The sequence below is a fragment of the Pseudophryne corroboree genome, chromosome 1, assembly GCF_028390025.1.
Source record: "Pseudophryne corroboree isolate aPseCor3 chromosome 1, aPseCor3.hap2, whole genome shotgun sequence".
Lineage (NCBI taxonomy): Eukaryota > Metazoa > Chordata > Amphibia > Anura > Myobatrachidae > Pseudophryne > Pseudophryne corroboree.
The window spans coordinates 829,599,350-829,617,852 of record NC_086444.1 but is presented as its reverse complement, the minus strand read 5'-3'; the positions used below and the strand labels follow the sequence as shown (position 1 = coordinate 829,617,852).

Genomic DNA, 18,503 nt, shown 5'->3' with positions numbered 1-18,503 from the left:
CTAGACTTTTTCAATTCCTCAGCTATACTTAAAGGGGTATCTGTGAATAATGAATTGTCTGAATCTTTGTTGTTTTTGTCTAATTGCATTCATATTTTTCTTTTCAAGGTACTGTTTTCTAGCTCATGCTCTTTCTCCTCTTTTTGTCCATCTATATCTGGATGCTAAAAATGTAATTGGTTCCCTCATAGATTTTTTTCTCCATAAAAAATAATTTCTTTCCATATTAACTAAAGCATTAAATCTATTGGACACCGGCAGGTTCCATTTAGAATTCCTCTAGTTAGTTTCTCTATTTTGGAAATAACGTCTCTTATATGGTTTGATTCTCCAGTTTTCCTCTTGTCTATAATTTTTTTTCATGATGTGGTCTTGGCCACCATTTGATTCTACTATCCTCTTGTTCAAATGTTCCATATTCTAGGGTACGGCAACACTCCTGTATTCTTCCTGTCTCTAAAAGGTAAATGCACTAAAAGAACAGATACCACTCAATAATTGTAGCTCCTGCTTTGCTATTTATTGTCGCAAAGCAGGAAGTGTTTACCATGGCATGTACTAGGGGACTGGGTGAAATCCATGGCTTGCCGCCACAATAGTTATTTCTTTTGGTACATATCTAGAAATGTTTTTAAAGTTTTTGCCCCTTTTCTCCTGTTAGTACATTTACCCAATAGGTTTTGAAGGTGAAATAGGTGGACAATTAGCAATATTCAGGTAGAACAGACATCAATAAATGTCAGAGCAAAATCAGTAAAGATAATATTATCAATTCATAAAGAGCGCATATGACAGATCAAATCAGTCCTGGACTGATCCCGTTAACAAAATCATTCGGAATGGTCTGCCTTATTTTTCTTCTAGGCACCTGTCTGGAAAAGCAAGGAAAAGGCGTCAAGTGTACATGTTCTTTAAGTTTAATTATTGGACGGGGTATTCTGTGCAGAAATAAAAAAACTCTACAAATATATTATACTTAAAGTAAAACTTACATAGTCTCTGCTAAGTTAATAAAAAGTCAAATGTATTCTGAAAGAGTCTGAAAAATGAGCAGCAGTGACTGATAATAGTGGACAATCTGAGAAACTTATTCACAGAAAGTCATGTACATGCTTTTGCACTAACTTTATTAGATTAGTAATGTAGACACACAGCTACAAAAACTAAAAACGCCATGTTAACTAATGATTACTTGGACAATAATAGGTAGAAAACAAAATTTTGTGATTGATTTTTTTAATGGCTCTCTCAAAACAGAGGTACCACTGATGTCTAGATAATGCTGGTTAAAAGGATTTAAGAAATTTAATCTTTAGAGACACTGCCGACTGAAACTGTTCAAAAGGTCACATCAAATGAAGTTATCCTGCAGACTGAAGCTTTATTTTAATGCACTATCCACTGCAAAGAAAGGGCCTTTAGGCCCATAGCGTACTGTATTTTCTTCTCATTAGCGGGGCAAGAAAAATCTGCTTCAAAATGTTACAATTGTATATATTTGTTCATAATTCTTTATGATGATCCAGATAACGAGCATTGAGTCACATAGCCTGAGATATATTGCAATACATTTTTCAAATTATGTAAAATACAATACATTAAGTCAGGGTTTAGACACATCACTGAAGCAGGTAGGTTGTTAGCAAATAGCAATATTCTTAGTTTGGAGGAATGTAACTTTGTGTTTTATTCTAATAAATCTGCAATTAACTATGATTTAACTACAGGTATGAATAATAAGTGTATTCAAATAACTGAATTACTACAGGTATGAATAATAAGTGTATTCAAATAACTGAAATACATATATTTCAGTCTTGCTTTGTATTATCTATCCTGCTGAGACTACCGCAATGTTATACTCTAGTCTAGAATCCCTGAACTTAGATAAGATAAAGAAAATTTACGACCATTGGGTTTCAGTACTTTCACACCTGGGTATTCTCAAGGAGCTTTAGAGATGGCTACTGCTAGGCAATTCATAGAGGTTTCTTCTGTGAAGAGTGCCTATACCATCTCATAGAGGAGAAAGAATAAGTTGGAAGTATAAATGCACATTTGACACCGCGCTTCCTCCCCGGGGACATGGAAGGTAGTCAGTAAAATTAATGTAAATTTAATCTCCATCTGGACTGCAACATTTTTAGCATCAGGTTCTATGTTCATCTCTGCTGCATGATCTGCAATTGTAAAATACTGTATTATAATTAATGTCATGTATAAAACAGGTCAATAGGTATTTTATACATGACAATAATTATAATACAGTATTTTACAATTGCAGATCATGCAGCAGAGATGAACAGATACATAATAAAAACAATTCTTTACTTCAGGGGCGTTTTAAGAGAGGAGGGGGCCCGTGTGCAGACTCTGGGTGGGCCCCCTCCTCTCCATGGTGCCATAAGCTCTGGCATTGTGCTGGACTCTACTTACTCTCTGTAAACATTGCGCGCGCCATGGTTCGGTGACAAGTTTTCTATTGCGCATGCACAGTGGCCATTTTGGAAGTGAATTTTGCTGTGGCTGCTGCTGCAGCATCCATCATGGGACTCCAGAAAGACATTGGTGCAGTATGTGCGGTGTTGGCACCTCCCAGACCCTGGGGCCTATGTGCACAGCACACATTGCGGTTTATTAGTGGCACAGTTCTTTATAATAATCCAGAGGTTCCCAAACTGTGTGCCGTGGCTCCCTGGGGTGCCTTGGGACACTTGCAGGGGTGCCCTGGGTTGATGGTCCAGGACCAATTCAAATTATTCATGGTCAATATAATAGGCAAAACCAGTGCTGGTGGCTGCCAGTCATAAAATATGTGGTCAAACAGAAGCAAATCTTGTCCCTCACCACACAACTGACCCTAAGGATGGCATATAAACACAATCTACTTAATGTAATATCTCTTTCTAAATTTCTCAATAAGAAATTTTTGGCCTAGGGGTGCCGTGAAAAAAATTCTGATATTCTAGGGTGCCGTGATTCAAAAAAGTTTGGAAACCACTGTAATAATCAATATATTTTGTTCTTGTTGATCAAGCAACTGCCCCATCAGTGTAACTTCTAGACATTGTTGATTTTCAGTTCTTTTTGAATTTTATACAGCAATCCTTGATGGTACAGTCAACCAAGGGTTAATCTTTGTGTTACATGGCAATACTTGTCAAGTCAGTTTACTGCAAATGATCACTACAGGTATTACAACACACTCACTCTCATTTAGTAGTGAGCCACACTAGCATTAATAATAACTGCTCATCACCTTGACATTACCAGAGCAGTTACTACAGTATTTCTGTTTGGCTGAACCAAAATTAAAGCAAAATATGTAGATGTGTCATACATCCAGCCTCAAAACGCCATGCAATGCAAGATGGCTGGTGTGAGTGAGCCATCAGGGCCTGAGCAACGCTGCTAACATCTTTTTTGCAATGCGACTAGGACGCATGAGGAGGAATGATTATTTTGATATATGACACTTGTATATTCTGTAATATGGAGCAAAACAGAACTTGTATTGGAAAAAAGCTATAGCTGCTACATTGTAGATTCAGAGACTCAGTCGCACACAGATATACAAGTGTCATATATTTTTTAGACATTGTATTTTAAATAAGAGCACAGAGTGGACATACAGTATATACAGATTGACTCCCAGCTACCAGTGGAGCACAGTTAACACCATATACAGTGCCGGCACATATACAGAGCCAGGTATTTAAGGGTGGCTGGCCATTTTTAATATGGTGCTGGCCATTAGCATATCAGAGCTCATGGACCAGCAGCGGTGGCTCCTGATTGGCTGCCTGACCATGAGCTTTGATCGGCTCACGAACCGTCGCCATATTTGAGATGACAGCAGCGACAGCAGCAGAGCCCAACAGCAGTGGTGATGAGCAGCTGTGCACTATATGCATCTGCCACTATTAGGGGCATTATGTGCATCTAGCACTACTGGGGCATATGTGTACCTGGCACTACTGAGGCATATGTGTTTCTGGCACTATTGGGGGCATTATGTGTATCTGGCACTATTGGGGGCATTATGTATATCTGGCACTCTACTCGGGGCATTAGGTGTAAATAGCACTATACTGGTTGACATCATGTTCATTTGGCGTATACTGGGGACATTATGTGTAACTGGCACTATACTGGGGGTATTATGTGTAACTGGGACTCTACTTGGGGTATATGTGTTTCTGGCACTGTTGGAGACATAATGTGTGACTGGCACTATTAGGGGCATTATGTGTATCTGACACTCTACTGTGGGCATTATGTGTATCTGGCACTATACTGGGGGCATTATACATATCTGGCACTATACTGGAATGTTATGTGTATCTGATACTATACTGGGGACATTATGTGTAAGGAGCACTACTGTGGGCAATGTGTGTGTGTGTGTGTGTGTGTGTGTGTGTGTGTGTGTGTGTGTGTGTGTGTGTGTGTGTGTAAAGGGGTGTGTGAAAAAAAAAATATATATAGTTATAGTTTGATATCATAATATAAACTTGTGAGGCTACGCCCACTTTCCCAAAGTGCACACGCCTTTGGCACATGCATTGAGGGGGTGGGCCCTTTAAAATTTCTCTCTCAGGGTCCTAGTAGGCCTAGAGCCAGCTCTGGCAATATATATTAATGTTCCAAATATGGCTTTGGGTTCAACCTGGTTTTCTGCAGCAAGCACAAGTAGAAAGTGGGTGAGCGCAATCTCACAAACATTACTAAGTACTGTATATAAGGTGTACTGTATTTTTGTGCCAAAGCATTATGGTCAGACTCAATGGCTTATCTTTGAACCCAATAAATTTCCTTCCAAGAATGAAAACTTCTACAACTACTGGATAAGCTTCATCAAATCAAGCCAAGTAGAAAACTTATCTGAGTTCACCTTCACTGTCTAAACAATTACCATGCAATTTTCTGGCAATCCCATTAATTATCTAACATTTATAATATCAATGGTAAAGAAAGGTTAGAGAGCAGTGAAAATCAAATACCTGTACATTACATGAGAGGAGGAAAATAACACTTCCTGTGTTTGAAATGTCAAGGTGATGGCTTGGTAAGCATTGAGCTAATGGATAATCAAGTGACAGATAGCTCACATATAATTGTTGAGCAAAACTGGCGCATGGCCATCACTGGCTATCAGCCAAGTTCAGAGATTTCAGCATGCTGATTCAGCATATAATACATGGTAATCTACACATTCTGTTTGTAATAGGATAGAAAATGAATCAGCCCTAAGTGATATATAAACAGAAATCTACCCTGCAAAGATGAACTTTGTTGAAAAGCTACCAAAGGTGCTGTATAATATACTGGTTTTATATACAGTAAATAAAGGATAAAAATAAAAAAATATATTATGATGAACAGTACAATAATTTAGTTTTATTTAACTATTGATTTGTCACTAGCATTAAAATATGTACTAAAGTACAAGCTATAAGGAGAGATTCAATTAAGCTTGATGTACAGTACAATCAGAATCTTGTGATGTGAGTCTGCGCATGTTGGGGGGTCATTCCGAGTTGTTCGCTCGCTAGCTGTTTTTAGCAGCCGTGCAAACGCTATGCCGCCTCCAACTGGGAGTGTATTTTAGCTTAGCAGAAGTGCGAACAAAAGGATCGCAGAGTGGCTACAAAGTTTTTTTGTGCAATTTTAGAGTAGCTCAATACCTTCTCAGCGCTTGCGATGACTTCAGACTGTTCAGTTCCTGTTTTGACGTCACAAACACCCCCTGTGTTCGCCCAGCCACGCCTGCGTTTTTCCTGGCACGCCTGCGTTTTTTCGAACACTCCCTGAAAACGGTCAGTTGACACCCAGAAACGCCCACTTCATGTCAATCACTCTGCGGCCAGCAGTGCGACTGAAAAGCTTCGCTAGACCTTGTGTGAAACTACATTGGCTGTTGTGAAAGTACGTAGCGCGTGCGCATTGCGCCGCATACGCATGCGCAGAAGTGACCTTTTTTTGCCTCATCGCTGCACAGCAAACGAATGCAGCTAGCGATCAACTCAGAATGACCCCCATTGAGGTGCAAGTATAAACAAGTGAGGTCATCCTGCATGGGTAACCAACATTATAGTAGCACTCAAAGTACCAATCTGCCTCTTACATTCTGAAACTTTACCTTTTCACTACTAGAGCTCTTACAATCTACCTGTAAGTGAAAAAGAAAATCACTAACATTTTGAGATCGGGTTGGGCATCTCCCTTAGAATTTCTTTTTAATAACAAAAACACGTCATGCTTCTGCAGTTGTTGTTGTAGTGTGGCAAACTTTGTCGATGTTCACAATGTCAACATGGACGAAAGGTTGATATGTCACATGCTGACTTTCTCAATATTTACATTAACACAATTGTGAATGTCCACGGGCGGCATGACGAGCGTGCAGATGTCTGTAGTGGCGAGTATTGCTGATGCTGAACCTAACTTTTATCGCAGCCTAGCCCTAACACTGAAACTGTCCTAACATTGACTGTTGCATATTATCCATTACTTCTAAAAGTTAAAACATATTATACTATGGCAGCCTTTTTGTCTTTTAATAAACATATACAGTCAGTTTCATATGGGCAGATCCAATTAGCCATGCTAATTACTGTACTATGGTCTTGTAGCAGTTGCTGGATCTATTCAGTAGCAGCCAGCCACTGACTGTGACAAGCCTGCAGTTTAACTTAATGCAAATTTCTGTTCCAAGCCCTGGTAATCAGGGCTTTATGGCCTTATCATAGGTGCTACGAACATGTTAACCCATATGTCACGACATCTGTTGGTTAATGCTAATTAGCGTTGTATTTACTGTGGCTAATTGAATACAGCCAACAGTGTAAGTAGTATTTCACAGATTGGGCTTCCAAGTCTTGTTACCTCACGTAGTGCTGCCGTTTACTGGCCTTGGGGTCTCCTGAGGGCTACCCTGAGTCTTGTGTGTTGCGAAAAATCTGGATGGTTGGCATGAATCCTGGTTCTTCTATCATGCCATCTTGATTCCTCTCTGCTGACACTGCATTCCCAAATCGCAAGCCGCTTTGGGATCAGCTGACTCTAGCAGCCTATCAGGCCAGAGGGTAGCCCTATTAAAAGCTGCTCTGGAATACAGAACAGTGCCAGCAACAACTTCACTCCTTGAACCTACTACTGGCTCCCGGCCACAACTCCGTGGAGTGTCCCAGGTACAAGTGTATTCCATTCTGTAAAAATCTGTATCCAGTATACAATGTACAATGCAAACACCACTGTTCCTGCTGCACAGTGCACTTAAGTCAGCAATCACCTGCATTCATTCTACACACTACACTTCAGAATGCAGCCACCTGCATTCACTATATTGAGCACTCCAGACTAAAAACATCAGTATTCATTCCATGCAGTGCACGTCAGTCTGCAAGCATCAGAATTAATTATATAGTGCACTTCAGTCTGCAAGTATCAGCATTCGTTCTATGCAGTGTACTTCAGTCTGCAATCATCAGTAACCCTTCTACACAGTGCACTCCACTTGCAAGCTCTGCTATTCATCCCACACAGTGTACTAATGTTTGCTAGCACCAATATCCATTCTTCGTCGTGCACTATAGTTTGTGGATATCAGTAACTATTCATACAGTATGCAGTTAGCACCCTGGAAGTTGGGATGCCAACAGTCATGTAACCGACGCCAGAATCATGACACCACTCAGAATCTCGGTGCCAGAACACTGACCGCTGACATACAGAATGTAAGTATCGGGGTCACTGTTAGGGTTAGGGTCCAAGGGTGTTAGAGTTAGGCATTAGAGGGGAGGGTTAGCCATAGCGCAACCCCCCAAGTCTTTGCACTAGCCACCATCCCCTGAATTTTTGACCTAGCTGACACCCCAGGTGGGGTTAGGGTAGGGGAGAGTGGTAAAATAAATACTCTGTCCCCTGTCCGCATTCTCATTGTCGGGATGCCTGTGACGGTCACAGCCATTCACATTTGATATATAAAAGAAAAAAAAATTCTTGTATCCTGTTGCAGGTAGGTCGAGGAGACCCAGGTGGGTTGATTTCTAGAAAAGTACTTTAACAAATAACTTGAATGTATAAATATGAATTTAAAATTTTTGTATACTAAGCTAAGGTTCTTGATCAATTCAGCAGATATTAAATACAGCAATCACATCAGCAAACTCAGGAGCCCCGCCCTCTGCTTCTAGAGGATGAGTTATATTCAGATTATCCTAGCACTTCTGCAGTCAGTGCTTACATCCAGGCTGGTAAGGCATATTTTAACACTAACAGATTTCAGTTTGTATAGGTTGGAAAACTCCTGAACAAGTGATTCAATAGGTACAAAGGTCAAATTAAAAAATATACATAAATGCTAAAAACAGTAGGGGGCACTGCTGCATACATTTTGAGTGTTAGAAAAAAAAATATATATATATAAATGAGAAAGCCCTCACTCACTCACTCACTCACTCACTCACTCACTGACACATCACTAATTCTCTTACTATCCGATATGTTAGGAAGCTGAAATGTAACATAGGTATTCTTCAGGTGGGAAATAAGAAAACCATGTAATTAGAATTTTAATTAACCTCCCCTAAGGGGATGAAAAAAGGGGGTTGACATAATGATGTCATAAACCAATGCATGACTTGCGTTGCGTGAATGATAATGCCCAAATGGACAATCAGATCAAAATTTGAAATGCACCTCCAGTGTGTAGAATTTAATAAACTACAAAAATGGTCCTGGCACTTTTTACTGTATCTCTCACTCACTGACTGACTGACTGACTGACTGACTGACTGACTGACTCATCACTAATTCTCTTACTTCCCAATATGTTAGGAAGCTGAAATTTAGCAAAACTATTCTTCAGGTGGGAAATAGGAAAACTATATAATCAGAATTTTAACAATCCTCCCCTAAGGGGATGAAAAGGGGGTTGACATAATGACATCATTATCAATGTGTGGGTTGCGGATTGCGTTGCGTGAATGATCATGCCCAAACGGACAATCGGATCAAAATTTGGATTGCACCTCCAGTGTGTAGAAATTAATAAATTACAAAAATAGTCATTTTTTTCTGTACCTGCTACGGGTGCTCCTTGACACCAAGAACCATGGATTAATATTTACTCACGTTAAAATGTCTCAAATTTACATCTCTATAGATTTACCAAATTTTTTATGCTCATTTACATGTACAACCGTGAAAATCAGAAACTCCTGTGTGATGAATGGGTAGAACAGCTAGTAACATATATATACTTAAACAGTAAATACAATGGATAACATGGATTATATTGATTTAAGACACAAGTGAAGACCATTGTCCCAGGGTTAAGAAGCAATGATTCTAAAGTTGACATATGTCCAACTACAAACACTTGTCTTGTTTGGTCTCATATAACCAGACAATGGTCATAGTCCCTGGCCTCTTCCCAATTCCTAAATGGCTCTGACACACCTCCATTTTTCCAAACGGAGCCCAGTGCAGCCCCACCACCAAAATGGCATCAGACTGTGAATCAATGATAGTTGACTGTCAATCAAGTGAAAGTTAACATACAGTAGATATGAGAATTACAGATGTCCAGGACTCTAGTAGGTATCCCAGAGTTTGCATTCAGACTATAGTAAAAGGCAGTAATTTGATCACCTTGACTGGTATTACACTAGCATCAGGACTGCAATTATGCAGATCCCACACCCTGATGTAGTGAGGGCAGAGCTGAATATAATAATCAAAATGAAGATTCTACAAGTCGGCCTGTGATATCCTACTCTACCGCCTCCACCCGTGGTAATTACAGAGGACCACAGGTCCCCCAAATCCCAATTGCACAGGTTCAGCAACACAGACTACCATGCAGTTAGCTAGTTTCCCCCTGCCTCTAGCAAATAATAGTGTAACCATAGCAATCTATAAGCTTATTTAGAGACTGGGTCCAGGAGCATATATGAAATAGACAACTAAAATAATATTTCATCTACAAAAGAAGTACAATGCTTAGTTGATAATTTAATGATAGATTATACAATGAAAAAGGGTTCCAGATTACATAGAAAAACATGTGTTGCCATTTGAAGAAACTAAAATAAAATCTTACAGAATATAACATGATGCCTATTCTGCCTGAGGTACAGCTGCTAAATGAAAGCTCCCAATTAGATTTATCCCCACAGTCTGACCTAGAACAAAAGTCTACCATTCCTTTTAGCACTTGCTCCACATCCCCCCCCATCCCCCTCCACACCACTAGTGAGGCCATTACTAATTCTCTGATGGCTGGCTGACCAGTTACTTAAAGCAGGGGCCATACCAGGACTGTCAAAGTACCTTTAAACTTAAGTACAAATAACTGTACATAATTTCGCCTGTGCAATAATTATATGAAATATGGTCACGTAAATATCTAGTATTTAAACTATCAAATGAATGTAAATAAGAGCATTTCAGTAGGTGTGAAAGGTTAAATACATCCTTTCTCTCAAACCATAAAATTTATTTTCAAATCATACCTGTGAATACCTCATGTATATTACTGATTTTAGTAACTCCTAGCTGTGAAAGAAATATCAATTGTATATAAAAATCGTTAACATATGGCTTTGGTCTTTGACCCTCTTTGAAGTTTAAGTATAACTCTTGGTTAAATGGTGTTTGAATACTTCTGCTGAGTTTGGGGTCAACTATACATCTCCAAGTAATCAATATGCAGCCACAGACAAAATACTTTGTGTACACATGTTGCATCTGGGTATTTACATTTGTCCGCTGATAGTATTCCACAATGGTATGCACATTTTCATGAACCTACATTAAACCTCTTGTTGTTTCCTCAGTGTATTTTACATGCTAATGAAAAACCTTGCATGTGCTCTTCATTCAATGGTTTTTGATTGATAAAAACTCTCTCTCTCTCTCTCTCTCTCTCTCTCGCTCTCTCTCTCTCTCTATATATATATATATATATATATATGCATACAGTTATCATTTGATATTTAAATTATTATTAATGGAAAGGAAAATATTTTCCTCTCTACAAAGTGCTTAACATGCCAATAATCTCTGTAATACACAAGGAAATGTCACTGAATTGTCATGTTTCTTGGATGTGAAGAATTTATTGAAAATTGGGACTCTACATTGGACATACAAGTCATATAAGTTCTACTGCTTTATTTTCCTTTCATGAAAATGGTCTCTTTACTTAAAAAAGAGCTATGTCATACATTAAAATAACACTTATACTACAATAAGAACACCTGTTGTTGAGGAGTCAAGGTTACAGATTTCTCAGCCATCATGCAATAATAAAGGATAGGTACCATTTAATTCAAATCATTTCTTCAAGTTGCAGCTTAGTAGTTGGTTCTATTGACTTGTAAGTTCATAGAGTAATAAGAGGAAGTCCATTCATGTCTCTATAGTACAATCAAGCACTTCTGTTTATTCCATTGAAGGGATGGTCATGGTACATATTCCCTGTATTGTGAGCACACTGTGCTTTAAAATTTTCTCTTTAACATCACTGTGTCATTATGTTACATCACAGGTTCTCAAACTTGTTTCTCAGGACCCACACAGTTCATGTTTTCCAGGTCACCTGTGGATTTTTAAAATGTGACAGTTGGTGATAAAGTACACCTGCCGGGTGACCTGGAAAATGTGATCGATGTGGGATCCTGAGGACCAAGTTTGAGAACCACTATGTTACATGTTTTTCCCTTCTTAGTATAGACATCCTCCATAACCTTGTCTATCGTTTAAGACTAAAACAGTGAGTAAATCTCACAGCAACACTGGATTTTACAGTGTTACCATGGGACAGATGCCACGTGTGGTATACCTCTATTCAGTGAGGTTGTTGCTGGCTGTTGTACACGCTGAACCTAACTTAGTAACACTGGGTGGCTGTTTTGTTGTCAAAATAATGAGATTGTTATCACTACTTGTTCAGTTGCTGTGTTATAAGAAATAATGAACCTGTTAACAATATAATGTGGATTAATAATATCTGTAGTGTGTACATGGCTGTTTCTAGGGCCAGGCGAGCCTTGTAATCACAGTATTCCAATGCAGTCTGACTGTCCGCTTGGAATACTGTTGAAAATGTCCCACCACAGCGACGGAACGGCGGTGGCAGGTAGTATTACCATCATCATGAAACCCCTGACAATGAGCAGATGGGGCATTTATTTATGAGGTATATAATATGGTGTCAGGGACATAATTGTGTGGGGCATAATATAGTGTGAGTGGCATTACAGTGTGGGTTATAATTTGGTGCAAGGGGCACTACTGTGTGAGGCATAATATGGTGTCAGCAGCATTACTGTGTGGGTTATAATTTGGTGCAAGAGGCATTACTGTGTGAGGCATAAATAATTTGTTGCAAGGGGCATTACAGTGTATAGCATAATATGGTGTAAGGGGCACTATTGTGTCAGTGTAAGGTAGTCTTTTTCTGCAAGGCCAAGCCCCATACATCAAGGCCACGCACTTTTTTTGAAAAAATATTTTGCTTTTATGATGTCTAGGGGGGGAGAGGGGCGCATTTTTTAAATTTTCGCACTAGGAGCCAAATTGTCTAGAAACAGCCCTGGGTGTGTAGCAGATGGAGGACTAATGTATAGGTAGTTTCTGAGTATTATCTGTAGTCTCCTGGCTTTCAGCTAATGATGATGGTCACCTGAAATTAGCCCTCACTCACATCACAATGAATATATCATTGCTGCAATCGCACCAAACAGAGCTTCTCAGCGCATCAGGTACCTTGCTAGCATTGGGCATCTTTTTGTGGGTTTTTTTTGTCGAAAATGCATCTTAGTCGTAAACGTGTCAGGAGACTGTACTGAATCATTTAATATGCGACACTTGTATGTCTGTGTGCAACTGAATCTCTGAATCTGTATAAAAAGTGCTACAATTCAGAGGATGCAGCTTTTTTGAATGCCAAGGGGCCTAATTCAGAGCTGATCGCAGCAGCAAATTTGTTTGCAGTTGGGCAAAACCATGTGCACTGCAGGAGGGGGGCATATATAACCCTATGCAGAGAGAGTTAGATTTGTGTGTGGTGTGTTCAAACTGAAATCTAAATTGCAGTGTAAAAATAAAGCAGCCAGTATTTACTCTGCACAGAAACAATATAACCCACCCAAATCTAACTCTCTCTGCACATGCTATATCTGCCCCCCCCCCCCCCCCCCCCCTGCAGTGCACATGGTTTTGCCCAACTGCTAACAAATTTGCTGGTGCAATCAACTCTGAATTACCCCCAAGGTCTGTTGTGCTCCGTATACAGACTCAGTCACACACAATATATGTGTTGCATATCAATATAGTTAGCTCAGTCTCCTGGTGCATCCTAGTAGCTTTGAGTTGCCACTAAGATGCATTTTTGGAAAAAAAAGATGCCTGACATTTGCAGAGTTAAGGTGTGTACACACGGTAAGATATTTTCTTCCGATTCTGACTATATAGTCAGAATCGGAAGAAAAGATAGTGCAGATCGCAAGGTGACAGTCACCTTGCGATCCCGATCCGATGCCGATGCGCGGCCCTGCGCGGTCGGCATCGGCAGAAAAAATAGGCTGTGCAGGCAAGTCAATCCTGGCTATCTCTATAGAAGAGATAGTCAGGATTGACATCGCACATAGCCAGCATCGCAAGCACACTCATTATGTGCTTGCGATACTGGCTAAGTGCCGACCCGGCCCCCCGTCGCACAGTGAGAATCGGATAAGTCCGAATCTCACCGTGTGTATGCACCCTTAGATGAGGGCTCACTCCCATCAGGCATCCTGGCTGCATGGCGTATTGCGGCTATATGTATGAGGACACATTTGTACTGTGGCAAGATCTAATGTGGAGTGCTGTCTCCCGGATTAAAAGGTGGGGATTTCCACACAACAGCCAACACTCAGCACACCAGTCCAGGGGGATGGGTGAAAATAGTGGCACTTACTTTTGTTTACAGTAAAAGAAAGAATAAATCTAAGCATGTCTGACTCTAACTAAACAGAATGTTTCCCTCTATGGGTGAGAAGGATCTACATCTGACTCACCAAAACACAGCAGTTCAGTAGTGAACACACTTTGAGCAGTAAGGAAGCTCTCTGCAAGCTAGCAGTTTGCTCCCCAGCCAATGAGAGATTGAGACTGCCAGCAAATACACCTTATATCAGCCTCTGACAGGTGGTCCGGTAATCAAGACTGATCACTATCTGGCTGATTCCAGAGAGAAGAAAAACCTGGGGCACATGTGCCTCCCATCCCATCAATTTCTATCATGGGTGCAATGTGTGCTGTGCACATGGGCCCCTGGGACCAGGGGGGGCCCACACTGTGCACACTGCACCCATATTGTTTTAATAATTACATTTCCGGAGTCCCACGACGGGTGCTGCAGCTGCTGTAACCACAGCAGCTGTGGCAAGAATCACACCCAAAATGGCCACTGCGCATGCGCAGTACGATATTTGTCTCCAGACCATGGTGGGTGTAATGTTTCCAGAGACCTTCGCATGTGCAGTAGACTCCGGCACAATGGAGAGGAATGGGTTCACCCGGAGTCTGCACACGGGACCCCTGCTCTCTTAAAGCGCCCCCTGCTCCCATCCACAACTTCTCCAGTGTTTTTGTTACAATACATAAGTGGTGAGCATTGTGTTATGCAGTGACCTCTTTACTCATAATTTGTAATAGTAGGTAATACTTCTACTTAATGTTCTGATCACATGTTCATCCAGCTACAAAACTGTGAAAATAGTAAGAAATGGTTAAGTTTAATTATCTTCTGAAAATTGTGTTCAGCTTATTTTGGGTATTCTAGGACACCTTCATCCTTTATAATAAATAATATTCTCTGGGCGGGATTCAGTTCTTTTCACCCCTTTCCACACTCGTTCTGTTTCTGCCCTCAGGAACGTTGTATAATTATTTCAGCTCGCTACGTCCGGAGTAACGAGGCACCTAACCCTTTACACAGCTAAACCTGATACTATGGGCGCAATATGCGCAATAACGGAGATCATTTTAGAAAGGAAATCGGGCGTGACATATAATTTGAAACTCACCCTCTGTGTCTTGCAGCACATATATATTAGTTGGAACAATACAGAGGATGTTAGCATAATCCCTGTGCAAGGATGACATGTAAATAGTGAAGCATTACATATTTTCCCTCTGCTCCTAAATCCGTATGAGCAAGGGAAAATAAAAATGACACAAAGATTTAGATCCTATGCAATATGAACAATTGTTTTCATTTTATATACAATGTAGCAGTTCCCACTCTTATTATGAGCAATATGGGGAAAAAGAGAGGTGTGGGTGTGTGATTTTAATTTTTCCAGAAAATGTACAATGTGTGTGTGTGTGTGTGCGCGCGCGCGTGTGTGTGTGTGTGTGTGTGTGTGTGTGTGTGTGTGTGTGTACTAGCTTCTACTTAATATTTTTTGCAGGCAGACTACACATGCCGGGGCACTCATGTCCTGGCAGCATTGTTGGGACCAGTAGTCCATCTGTAAAGAACAATACTAATATTACCTCAGCACCCAAAAGATCTGTGGTGTGGAGAAAATCTCTGGGCCAGTGGCGGAACTTGCGATGGTGCAGGTGGTGCAATGCACCGAGACCCACCGCAGAGAATGGGCCAATAGCAGATGGCATTACAATGAGTCACAATGACTCATTATATGCCGCCACCCGAACCTGCTCCATGGGTGGCCATACATACAGTACGTACATAGAGCAGCAGCAGTTAGTGCAACCATGGTCCAGCTGGAGGGAAAGGAGGGATCACAATCCCCTCCCCTCCTAGCTCCTCCTCTGGGCCCCTCCTCTCATTGCTCCGACCATAGTTTTCCCAGGTCCTCTCTACCAGGGGCTGTCCTTTCCACAGGCGCCAGGGGTCTCGTGATTGCAGGACTGGCTCGAGCACCAGTGCAATATCCTCCTTCTTCCTAGAACAGGTGTACCTGTTGCTGGACACGGAGTGCAGGAGCAGCTGTTACCACTGGAAGCAACCTCCCAGAGCTCCATCTACCAGCTCCTAAGACCATTAAGTGTGACTACACTTAAGGGAGCCAAAGGCTGCGCTGCCTGCACCCCTGACAGTATATCAACAAGAGGTTGGAGCCCGTGTGCGACAGAGGTGAGCACAATAAGCGATTGTCTGGAATATTGTGGGCACTGTGTGCCCTAAAATTGGGGCACTGTGTGGCAAATTATTTTTGCTCAGAGTGTCATAAAAGTGAGGTACTATAACATAATAATGAGGCACTGTGTGACATAATAATGTGCTGCTTTGTAGCATAATGGGAACTGGGTGGCATAATAATGTTGCACTGTGGCATAAAAATGGGGTATGTAGCTGATTTGGGCCTGCAAAAATTCTTGCATAGACTGCTAATAAACATGGGGCTGGCTATGCGTGACAATCCTCAGCTTTAAAACCTATGGAGGAGTACGCTTTCAATGCATTTCAGTTCTGGGCCCAGGAAAGTAAATTGTAATAGACATGCTCAGCTTAGCTGTCGAGTGTCCTAGTCATGGCAAAGCTGACGCGTCTAGTGTCCCATATACTATGCACATGCATTCATAAAAAATACATTGGGCTGCAGCTACTGTAGTTGCAACCGGCCATATTAAGTTACACTCGCAGTATGGCATGTCATATGTGTCCGTGCCACGGGTGCGTTGACCGTGGTTTCATCTATATTTGTGACAGAATGCCTATCACCCTCTCACCCACTGACTCTCTCTATTACCCTCTCCTTGCCACCCACTGCCTCTTCCTGTCACTCTCTCCCTGCCACCAACTGCCTCTCTTTGTCACCCTCTTTTTGTCACCCACTGCCTTTCCCTGTCATTTACTGCCTCTCCCCATCACCCACTGCCTATCCCTGCATCACCCACTACCTCTCCCCGTCACTCACTGCCTGTCTCTCTGTCACCCACTGTCTCTCTTTGTCACCCATTGCCTCTCCCCATCACCCTCTGCCTGTCACCCCGTCACCCTCTGCCTCACCCCGTCATCCACTGTCTCTCTCTGTCATCCACTACCTAACCCCATCACCCTCTGTAACTCACTGCCTTTCCCCCTCACTCACTGCCTGTCACCCTCTCCTGTGTATCATATTATGAATTTGGGGTGGGGTGTAGGAGGGGGCCCCAAAGCATATTTTTGCACCTGGGCCCACCACTCACAAGTTCCGTTCTGGGCTAAGTGGCCTAGGGATGGTTATCATTTTGGGGTACCCTGATGTCATTTTTTTTTTATTATTTACAGTATTCTTATTATTACTTTTTTTTCTATGTCAAAGCCTGCACAGATATTATTTTAAAAAAATCTGCCGCTGATGATGGATTCTTGCTGGATTGTCTTCTGGATTGTGGCAGGATAGAGCCTGAAAACCAATAAGTATCGATGGCATATTTATAATGACAGTCAAAATTGATGCTTAGTAAATACTGTTACTTTAGACACTAAACCACCATCAATGGCTTTCAGTTTTGAATTGACTGCAATACTGATACTTTACCCCTTACTGTATAAATGGCTTCAGTTATATCTCATATATTATTTAGCTCAATACAACACAGTCAAATTGTATGTAACTGCTCTTTAAGGAGTTATACTGTACATTATGAAGCAGGATACAACATAGAAGTTTGGTTAAACAGGATAACACAGACAGGTTTATCTGGCATATCACCACTTAGTAAATCACATCAATATATTAGTCAGATAGGAATGTAGCTAGCGTCTCAACATCAACCATAATAAACTATACAAGTTTTCATATGCTTTCAACATCTTGCTCTCTCACAATTATTTATAGCCTTGAGTGGCAGCAAGATCAGAGTGTGAACTTACACTTATGTCAGCAGGAAGAAGTTATGGCGTATGTTGATTTTTGAGTACAAGAAGGTCAGAAAAAACTAATTTCTTTGAAATGAAAAAAGGAGTCAGAAACAAGAGTTTTAATAACAGAACTGACACAAGAGCAGCATATTACAAGCATGAATTACAGTTCTATCAGAACATCTATTGAAATTCTTAGATTGCTTTGTACCCAGCCCTGACATAATATTCAAAGCTGGGTTTATATGTGTACGGAATACGGCTGTTGTCTAAAGTCCATGCAAATCAGAATGATGATTTATGCAGAGCTGGACGAGTGGGTGTAACGCTAAATTTAATTTTTGGGAAAATGCTGGAACTACCTCAATACACAAGTGTGACACTGTGAACTATGCAGAAGGCACATACAAATTCATTACTGTTTCCAATATCAGAACTGCTGCATTTGAATGAAACATTTGTCTTTTGTCAAAGCTATTCTGTGGAAAAAAAAACATTTAGTTAAACATGTCAACATAGTGCAGTTACCCAGGTCCTATATATTTAATATGCCAGAAAATTGGATGCATGTGCACATTCTCATATCTTAAGGCTTTTGCATGGATAGACATACATCCAATTTTCTGGAATA

The 18,503-nt window shown here is 40.9% G+C and overlaps 1 pseudogene; it reads left to right on the top strand.

The window, feature by feature from the left end:
* The first annotated feature begins 15,085 nt into the window (after positions 1 to 15,085).
* LOC134932590 (U6 spliceosomal RNA) lies at positions 15,086 to 15,186 on the top strand (annotated as a pseudogene).
* The last annotated feature ends 3,317 nt before the right edge of the window (positions 15,187 to 18,503 follow it).